This window comes from Hylobates moloch, unplaced genomic scaffold (assembly GCF_009828535.3).
Source record: "Hylobates moloch isolate HMO894 unplaced genomic scaffold, HMol_V3 SCAFFOLD_4, whole genome shotgun sequence".
Taxonomy (NCBI): Eukaryota; Metazoa; Chordata; class Mammalia; order Primates; family Hylobatidae; genus Hylobates; species Hylobates moloch.
This window is the reverse complement of record NW_026652279.1, coordinates 101,015,682-101,025,830: the sequence shown is the minus strand read 5'-3', so window position 1 is coordinate 101,025,830 and position 10,149 is coordinate 101,015,682. Positions and strand designations below refer to the sequence as shown.

At 44.3% G+C, this 10,149-nt stretch overlaps 1 long non-coding RNA gene across 1 annotated transcript; it reads right to left on the bottom strand.

Moving 5' to 3' along the window:
* Nucleotides 1–227: 227 nt before the first annotated feature.
* On the bottom strand, nt 228–5,875 carry LOC131383297 (uncharacterized). Its single transcript, XR_009213223.1, has 3 exons — nt 5,716–5,875; nt 2,755–2,791; nt 228–371 (listed from the first exon to the last, which is right to left on the bottom strand). It is a non-coding gene; the product is annotated as an uncharacterized LOC131383297 (long non-coding RNA).
* Between the last annotated feature and the right edge of the window lie 4,274 nt (nt 5,876–10,149).

Sequence of the window (10,149 nt, the reverse complement as noted above, 5' to 3'; positions counted from 1 at the left end):
CAGGGTACCCCCCAGTCCTTGCTCTTACTTTCGACTCCTCTTGCGGCCCACAAATAAAAAAGGAACTGGGCTTGGGAGACTGTGATCTTACTCTATTTTTAACTGTACTCAGTTATTAAAAAATTAAACTGGAGAAGGACATTGAGAAATCTATTGCCAAGAACCATTCTACAGTAGCAGGGTGGGCGCCCAAAACCTACAGGCCTCTCGTCGCAGGAGCCTCCATGTTCTTTGGTTTCTTCCCCTGCTGGGAGCTCAGCGCTCTCTGCCAGCCGGTTCTGACTCCTTCTGCTCCAGCTGCACGTCTTGGCTTAGCCCTGTTTTCCTGCTTCTTCTTCCCTTCCCAGCCAGACTTCTCCAGATTTCTCCAGCTAAGTTGTGTTCAACATTTGAATAGTTGCACAGTCATTAGAGAGATCTTCAACTCATACACATTTTGAAAAATAATTAGTACACGATTTGTCAGATGGAAGAGCCATCTGCGAGTGTGATGTGGATGCTTAGAAGACAGGCTGGGAAAAACATCTATCATGTCGGATCTCCCCTTAGAAAACGAACCTGTTAGTTTCACTCTGAGTTGTGATTTTTAGTGTAGTTTCAGCTGTTTAAAATGTTTAACAAATATTTTCTTTTTGTCTTGACTTCTTAAATTTCTTTCTTTTGTTTTGAGACAGGGTCTCACTCTGTCGCCCAAGTTGAAGCTCACTGCAGCCTCTACTTTCTGGGCTCAAGCAATCCTCCCACCTCAGCCTCTGTCCTCCCCGCACCCCATCCTCTCCAGTAGCTGGGACTACAGATGTAGGCCACCATGCCCAGTTTTTGTTTTTGTTTTTGTTTTTGTTTGTTTTTTAGTAGAGATGCGGTTTCATCATGTTGGGGAGGCTGGTCTTGACTTCCTGCCTCAAGTGATCTGCCCACGTCTGCCTCCCAAAGTGCTGGGATGACAGGCGTGAAACACGCACCCTGCCATTCTATTTATTTTATTTTTTGAGATGGGGTCTCACTCTGTTCCCAGGCTGGAGTGCAGTGGTGCCATCTTGGCTGACTACAACCTCCGCCTCTCAGGTTCAAGTGATTCTTGTGCTTCAGCCTCCTGAGTAGCTGGGATTACAGGCACCTGCCACCACAGCTGGCTAATTTTTCTATTTGTATTAGAAATGGGGTTTCACCATGTTGGCCAGGCTGGTCTCAAACTCCTGACCTCAAGTGATCCGGCCACCTCGGCCTCCCAAAGTGCTGGGATAAAGGTGTGAGCCGCCATGCCCAGCCGCAGGCATTCTTTTTTTTTTTTTTTTTTGAGACAGAGTCTCGCTCTGTCACCCAGGTTGGAGTGCAATGGCTCAAACTTGGCTCACTGCAACTCCTGCCTCCCAGGTTCAAGCAATTCTCCTGCCTTAGCCTCCTGAGTAGCTGGGATTACAGGTGTGCACCACCACGCCCGGCTAATTTTTGTATTTTTAGTAGAGATGGGGTTTCATCATGTTGGCCAGGCTGGTCTCGAACTCCTGACCTCAGGTGATCCATCCGCCTTGGCCTCCTAAAGTGCTGGGATTACAGGCGTGAGCCACTGCGCCCGGCCAAGCAGGCATTCTTATTTATTATTAATTCCTTAAAGTTCTAAGGTCCTCTTCTTTGGAAACACATGAAATATAACTAATTATGTGACAAGAATAACATTTCTTGTTAACAGGAAGTATTCAAATAATTTTGGGGCCACAGACAATAGATAGTAAAGAAATGGCTTCTAATTTCAGAGATAAAATAATAATAACTAACCTGTGGGAAAAGAGAAGAGAAAGGTTGTACCAACTACAGTTATTTTGTTTCTGCCGTGTTTATGGAGGCTTCCATTTGTCCACCTTTTTATGTAAAACACAGTTTGTTGAGTGGCTTCTATGTACTAGGCAAGGGGTTGGACACTGTGGCAGCTACCATACCTGCCTACATCCTAATCTCTTACCTCAAAGAGCTAAAACTCTAATGAGACAGGTCTACAAGGAATCATGACACCAGACCATTTCTCAGGGGGGCAGAAGCCCCACAGAGCCCCTGGGAATTCAGGAAAAAGCAAAGGGGGCTGTTCCTGGCTAAGATCAAGAACAACTTCTCAGAGACACTGAGCGAGAAGCAGGCCGTGAAGGATGGTGTAGTTGTTTCCTGTTGCTGCCGTAACAAATACAGTTTTCCTTCCTTATCTGCAGGGAATACGTTCATCCCCCTGTGGATGCCTGAAACTGCAGATAGCCCTGAACCCTATATATACTATGTTTTTCCTATACATACATACTTATGATAATTTATAAATTAGGCACAGTAAGAGATTAACAACAATAACTGGCCGGGCGCGGTGGCTCACGCCTATAATCCCAGCACTTTGGGAGGCTGGGATGGGCGGATCACTTGAGGTCAGGAGTTTGAGACCAGCCTGGCCAACATGGTGAAACCCCATCTCTACTAAAAATATAAAAATTAGCTGGGCATGGTGGCACGCACCTGTAGTCCCAGCTACTCGGGAGGCTGAGGCAGGAGAATCATTTGAACCCAGGAGGCAGAGGCTGCAGTGAACTGAGATTGTGCCACTGGACTCCAGTCTGAGCAACAGAGTGAGACTCCATCTCAGAGAAAAAAAAAGAAAGAAAAAAACAATAACTAAAACTAAAATAGAACCATTAAACCATTATAACAATATACTGTAATAAAAGTTACGTGAATTTGGTCTCTCTCTCCCAAAATGTCTTACTGTATTGTACTCACCTATTTTCTGATCTTGGTTGACAGTAGGTAACTGAATCTGTGAAAAGCAAAGCCACAGGTAAGGAGGGACTACTGAACCACAAACTTAGTGGATGAAAGCAACATAACTTAGTTATCTTATAGTCCTGTAGGTCAGAAGCCCAATGTGGATCTCGTTGGACTAAAACCAAGGAGTTGGAGAGCTGCATCCCTTCCTGGAGGCTCTAGCAAAGGGGCTGTTCCCGCTAGTTGGGCTTTTAGCCTAATTCAGCTCTTTGTGGTTTTAGGACTGGGGAGTGTTTCTTGCTGGCTGTTCTCAGCTTCTGGAAGCTGCTGCATCCCTTGGCTTGTGGCCTCCATCTTCAAAACTAGCAGCAGGGTCAAGGCCTTCTTTTGCTGTTGCATCTTTCTAGCCTCCCCTTCTGCCTTCTACTGCTTTTAAGGACCCATTTGACTACGCTGGGCCACACCTGAATAATCCAGCATAGTCTCCCCCGTTCAAGGTTTGTAACCACAACCACATCTACAACTCCCCTTTTGCCAAGTCAGGTAACATAGTCACAGGTTTCAGTCATTAAGGCATGGACATCTTTGGGGGTGGCTATTATTCTGCCTACTGCAAATGAGAAGGATCTCAACCAAAAGAGAAACTGGGGAGGGGACATCCAGGCCTAGAAAGGCACAAGCAGGGTATGGGGACAGATCCTATGCAGGAAATAGCCATTTCATTGGACCTGGGCTCAAGTGATCCTCCTGCCTCAGCCTCCCAAGTAGCTGGGACTACAGGCATGTGCCACCACGCCGGGCTCTCCGAAATAATTTTTACAGCTTACTCCCCAAGTATTAGTTTGACTGTACATAATCACAGAGCTGTGCCATCTCATCTGTCTACTTCTTTGTTTACTTCATTTCCCTGTTTCTCTAACATCCTCCCTACTCTCTCAGAAGTCCATTATCTGCATGCCTCAAATACCAGGCTTTCTCTGTGACTTTGTTCTGTCCTTTTCTCCTTCCAAGTATCTTTACCTCAAACATTAGTTCTTCCTCCCACCAATGTCTTTCTGAAGGCTATTAGCTCTAGGACATTTTTCAAGTTCCACCCTCAAACCCAGGAACTCTTTTTGGCTTGGGCTTACCAACTATCAAATACAATCTGCAGAGACTGCGTCCTGATTTGTGTAGATTTCCCTTTGCTTTCTGAAATTTGGCAGCCTCTTGGTTACTGGCTGGCTTCCACTTCTGCAGGTGAATCACCTTATCATAATCTCATCATGGTTTTCATTATCAAACCATTTATCAAGCAGGCGAAGATAACTCACTCGTTTTTATTTATCAGCTCTGGTGATAAAGCAAAATACTGAGGGGTTTTTTTTTGTTTTTTTGTTTTGTTTTGTTTTGTTTTGTTTTGTTTTAAGAGACGAGTCTCACTCTGTCACCCAGGCTGGAGTGCAGTGGCATGATCTTGGCTCACTGCAGCCTCTGCCTCCCGGGTTCAGCAATTCTCCTGCCTCAGCCTCCCGAGTAGCTGGGACTACAGGCGCCCACTACCACACCCGGCTAATTTTTTTTTTTTTTGTATTTTAGTAGAGACAGGTTTCACTGTGTTGCCTAGGCTGGTTTCGAACTCCTGAGCTCAGACAATCCTCCCGCCTTGGCCTCCCAAAGTGCTAGGATTACAGGCGTGAGCCACTGCACCCGGCTGATAAAGCAAAATACTGGTCTTAAGGTCGGGCATGGTGGCTCACGCCTGTAATCTCAGCATTTTGGGAGGCCGAGGCGGGATCACAAGATCAGGAGATCAAGACCATCCTGGCTAACACAGTGAAACCCCATTCTCTACTAAAAATACAAAAAAAAAAATTAGCCGGGCATGGTGGCGGGCGCCTATAGTCCCAGCTACTTGGGAGGCTGAGGCAGGAGAATGGCGTGAACCCGGAAGGCAGAGCTTGCAGTGAGCTGAGATCACACCACTGCGTTCCAGCCTGGGCAACAGAGCGAGACTCCATCTCAAAAACAAAAAAAAACTGGTCTTAAAAGGAACTGTAAAATAACAACCAAAACAACATTTAGTAGTTAATTTTAAATTCAAAGTTTAAAAACATACCATGAAAATGTTTCCTTTACAGTTACACAATTAAATATGTATTGTCAATTTAGATTAACTCAGATGACTTTGAAAATATTAATTTTGTTACAGAAATGGATTTTTGTTGAGATGAGAGTTTGGGCCTTACCCTGTTGCTCCTAAAGCAAGTTGTACCAATGTTTACTGCAAATGTTTGATAAAAAATTTAAATGGAAGGTTTTGGAGCATATAGAATTAAAACTTCACCTTTTCAATGGGATCTTTTTTTTTTTTTTTTTGATATGGAGTCTTGCTCTGTAGCCCAGGCTGGAGTACAGTGGCGCAATCTCGGCTCACTGCAAGCTCTGCCTCCCGGGTTCAGGCCATTCTCCTGTCTCAGCCTCCCGAGTAGCTAGGACTACAGGTGCCCGCCACCACGCCTGGCTCATTTTTTGTACTTTTAGTAGAAACGGGGTTTCACCGTGTTAGCCAGGATGGTCTCGATCTCCTGACCTCATGATCCGCCCGCCTCGGCCTCCCAAAGTGCTGGGATTACAGGCGTGAGCCACCACGCCCGGCGGGATGTTTCTTTTAATTATAGACAAAGCAGCATTCTGCTCAGGTCTGCAAATGAAATGGAAGTTGCAGCCAACTGTAAACGTAATGAGAAATAAGTAAATAGTTGGTGTTGCTGTCATAGCTCACTCAGCAGAAAGAGTAAGCTTTCGGGGGATGTGGTAAGAAAGAAAATTGTTTTAGCAATTCTTCTCTTACTAACGTAAGTGTCAACACAAGAATTCTTTAAATGCAGAATGTGATTTGTATCTTCATAGTGTATCTTTGAGCTTTTCTGGGAATGAATCGTCTCAAATTATTGAGCAATTCTGACTTACACAACCACATACTTTATTACTCACCTGAGAAGCAGAGTGGCTATTTGGAGAATGAAACTACACTTGGAGTCTCTGGAGGTGGCTGGAAAGGGAGGTCTGCGGGGACTGGTCAGGTGGTTGCCCTGGAAAGTTGCTGGAACCCTGGGCCTTCCCTAACTAGGCATTAGAGGCTGTTGCTGTATTTTCCTGGAGATTCGGTTTTCCAAAATAGCTAAAAGCAAAGCAATTAGAAATAAATTAAAATCAGAGGAAAATGTACAGTCTCATGATTTTAATATTGGAAAACATGCATAAGAATTGAAGTTTAATACTGAAGATTTTCTCCCCGGTACCCAAATTGTTTTCATAATTGTACAAAATGAGAATTTCTAATGGTTACAATGGTTAAGATGGTAAATTTTATGTAATGTATATTTTACCACAAATTTAAAAATACAATTTAAATTAAGAAAGAAGACTAGTGGCAAAACCTATTAAAGGCTTTTTAAAAATACAAGATAGGCCAGGTGCGGTGTCTCACACCTGTAATCCCAGCACTTTGGGAAGCCAAGGCGGGCAGATCACTTTGAGCTCAGAAGTTCAAGACCAACCTGGCCAACATGGCGTAACCCTGTCTTTACTAAAAATACAAAAATTAGCCGGACGTAATGGCACAGGCCTGTGGTCCCGGCCACTCAGTAGGCTGAGGCAGGAGAATCACTTGAACATGGGAGGCAGAGGTTGCAGTGAGCTGAGATTGCACCACTGCACTCCAGCCTAGGTGATAGAATGAGATGCTGTCTCAAACAAATAATAATAATAATAATAATAATAATAATACTCGCTGGGCGAGGTGGCTCATGCCTGTAATCCTAACACCTCGAGAGGCAGAAATCACCTGAGCCCAGGAGTTCGGGACCAGCCTGGACAACATAGCGAAACACAGTGTCTACAAAAAATACAAAAATTAGCCAGGCGTGGTGGCATGCATCTGTAGTCCCAGCTGCTGGGAAGACTGAGGTAGGAGGATCCCTTGAGCCTGGGAGGTCCAGGCTGTAGTGAGCCGTGATCGTGCCACTGCACTCCAGCCTGGGTGACAGACCCAGACCCTGTCTCAAAAAAGCAAAAACAAAACAGTAATACTCCACTTTTCCCTAAATCTGACGTCCGATATTATAAACTCTGTGGAAAATGTCTAGGAACTGAGGGAGCAAAAGATCTTTCGATAGTTGAAATAGCTGTCAGAAAGTTCTAGTTCTCTGCATAGAAACAAAGGTTTTAGGGATAAGAAGTTCTATTAGTTTTTACTTTACATATAATTTTAATAAGCTAAGCAATGTTTCTTTGCTAATAGATTAAAAGTTGAAAATTAATAAGGTATGATATATTACTAAAGGCTGGATTCTTAATAGCAGAGAAAAAAATAGCTCATTCCCTAACAGAGACAAAACAACTCTAAAGGAAAAACCAACTGAGGAAAATGTTTTTCCTTCTACATTCACATTCAACACTCAACACACTTCTGGTCACCAAAACGTGTGGGTTTTTCCCATCACACACTAACTGGGTGTCCTAGAATAATTCAGTTCAATTCTGACACTATCTACCTGGAGTTAGTGCAGACCCCATAGGTTAAGGGCTCGGTCCTAGAAAACTGCCCCCATTTGGGATGCCAATAGTAGGTTGTCACCTATACTGGTGACCAACTGGCTGTAAATCACTTTTCACTACCCCTTCTCAGGTTTTATTAGTTTGCTAGGATGGCTTATAAAACTCATGGAGGCCGGGTGCAGTGGCTCATGCCTTTAGGAGGCCAAGGCTGTCAGATCACTTGAGGTCAGGAATTTGAGACAGCCTGGCCAACATGGTGAAACCCCATCTCTACTGAAAACAATTAAAAAACAACAAAAATTACCCAGGCATGGTGCCGCACGTCTAATCCCAGCTACTCAGGAGGCTGAGGCAGGAGAATCACTTGAACCCGGGAGGCGGAGGTTGCAGTGAACTGAGATCATGCCATTGCTCTCCAGCCTGGGCAACAGAGCGAGACTCTGTCTCAAAAAAATTAATAAATAAAAATAAAAATAATAAAACTCATGGAAACACCTGCATTTACAGGTTAATGACAGATACTATAAAGGATACAGATGAACAGAAGAGATACATAGGTTGAGGTCTGGAAGAGTCCTGAGTGCTGGACTTTCTGTCCCCATGGAGCTGGAGTGTGCCACCCTCCCAGCATGCAGATATATTCATCAACCCAGAAGCTCCTGAACACTGCAGTTTATGGAGGCTTTATGATGTTGGCATGATTATTAACTCAATCGCCAGCCCCTCTCCCCTTCCTGGAGGATGGGAGATAGGGCTGAAAGTTCCAAGAGTCTAATCATGACTTGGTGCTTCTGGCAACCAGTCTCCATCCAGGAGCCACCAACAGTCACCTGATTGGAACAAAGATGCTCCTATTGCCCAGGAAATTCTGAGGGATTCAGGAGCTCTGTGTCAGGAATTGGGGTCAAAGACCAAATATCAGAACAGAAGATTCTCCTAGCGCCCCTATATACAAGGATATTAAGAGCTCTGTTTCAGGAACTGGAGGCACAGACTAATAGATACACATTTCATAATAACTAACCACAACAACAACAACAACAATTCCTCAAAACACAGACAAAGCCTGGTGCGGTGGCTCATGCCTATAATCCCAACACTCAAGACCAGCCTGGGCAACATGGCAGAATCCCATCTCTACAAAAAATACAAAAAAATTAGCCTTGTGGGATGGCATACGCCCATGTTCTCCCCCACCCAACAAAAACAAAAAACAAAAAACAAAAAAACAGACCAAAAAAAAAAAAAAACCCAAAACTGTTAAATTGAATGTATTAAGTGCAATTTTTTTTTTTTTTTTTTTGAGACAGGACCTCTGTCACCTAGACTGGAGTACAGTGGGAGCACTCATGGCTCACTGCAGCCTCAGCCTCCTAAATAGCTGGGACCACAGGCATGTGCCACTATGCCCGGCTAATTTTTTTGTATTTTTATGTAGAGACAATGTTTTGCCATGTTGCCCAGGCTGGTCTTGAACTCCTGGACTCAAGTGATCCTTCCACCTCAGCCTCTCATAGTGCTGGGATTACAGGTGTGAACCACCACACCTGGCCTTGAATTTTACCATTAAAATGTGCTTTACATATGGTTTTTGGGGGACAATATCTTCTCTGTTCTTAAGGAATGTATAATTTAGTTAAGGACATAAACTACTGTATATGGATATAAAACGACTCCAAAACAAATGGAACAAGTCAGTGTTTCATTTTCTTCTCAGTTGTCTGGGTCTTGCATGATCTGATCCTATTCTATTTTTATGCTACTTCCCATAGAGAACATTCTTCTGTAGTTAGGCAAATTTTATTTTATTTTATTTTATTTTATTTTATTTTATTTTATTTTATTTTATTTTGAGATAGAGTCTGGCTCTGTCGCCCAGGCTGGAGTGCAGTGGCGCCATTTCGGCTCACTGCAACCTCCACCTCCTGGGTTCAAGCGATTCTCGTGCCTCAGCCTCCTGAGTAGCTGGGATTACAGGCATGTACCGCCATGCCTGGTTAATTTTTGTATTTTTAGTAGAGAAAGGGTTCCACTACATTGGCCAGGCTGGTCTAGAACTCCTGGCCTCAACAGATCCGCCCACCTGGGCCTCCCAAAGTGCTGGGATTACAGGTGTGAGCCACCATACCCGGCCATAGGTGATATTCTATAGGAGCCTCAGGGAGAGAACTCCTACACTACCCTGGCTTCACAACTGCAGAGGCCTCACGAGCAAGTGGATTCTCTGTGTCTGCTAGGCCTGGAATCATTCTCCGCTTTGGCTGAGGCTGGAGACACAAGTCTTTGAGTTCCCCTCTTCCTCACTCCACAAAGTCCATTCCTCTTTCAGAGGAAGTATAAGGGAGTTAATTTGTTTTCAGTTTCCTTACTTACGAGTATGTTGTAATCATGACTTTTTTTTTTTTTTTTTTTTGAGATGAAGTCTTGCTCTGTTGTCCAGGCTAGAGTGCAGTGGCTTGGTCTCCACTCACTGCAACCTCCACCTCCTGGGTTCAAGCAATTCTCCTGCCTCAGCCTCCCGAGTAGCTGGGATTACAGGTGCCTGCCACCATGCCCAGCTAATTTTTGTATTTTTAGTAGAGACAGGGTTTCACCATTTTGGCCAGGCTAGTCCCGAACTCCTGACCTCATGATCCACCCACCTCGGCTTCCCAAAGTGCTGGGATTACAGGCGTGAGCCACTGCGCCCAGCCTCATGACTTCTTAAGATTATCTAGAGAGGGCATTATAATTCAGTGTTTCCAAGCTCTGGAGTTAGATCTATGAAGGTCTGTATCTCCGCTCTTTGATCTTGGACAAGTTACTTGAGCCGTCTGCATTTCAGGATCGTCTTTTATAAAATGGGTTGAATAACATGGTCGTTTTGAG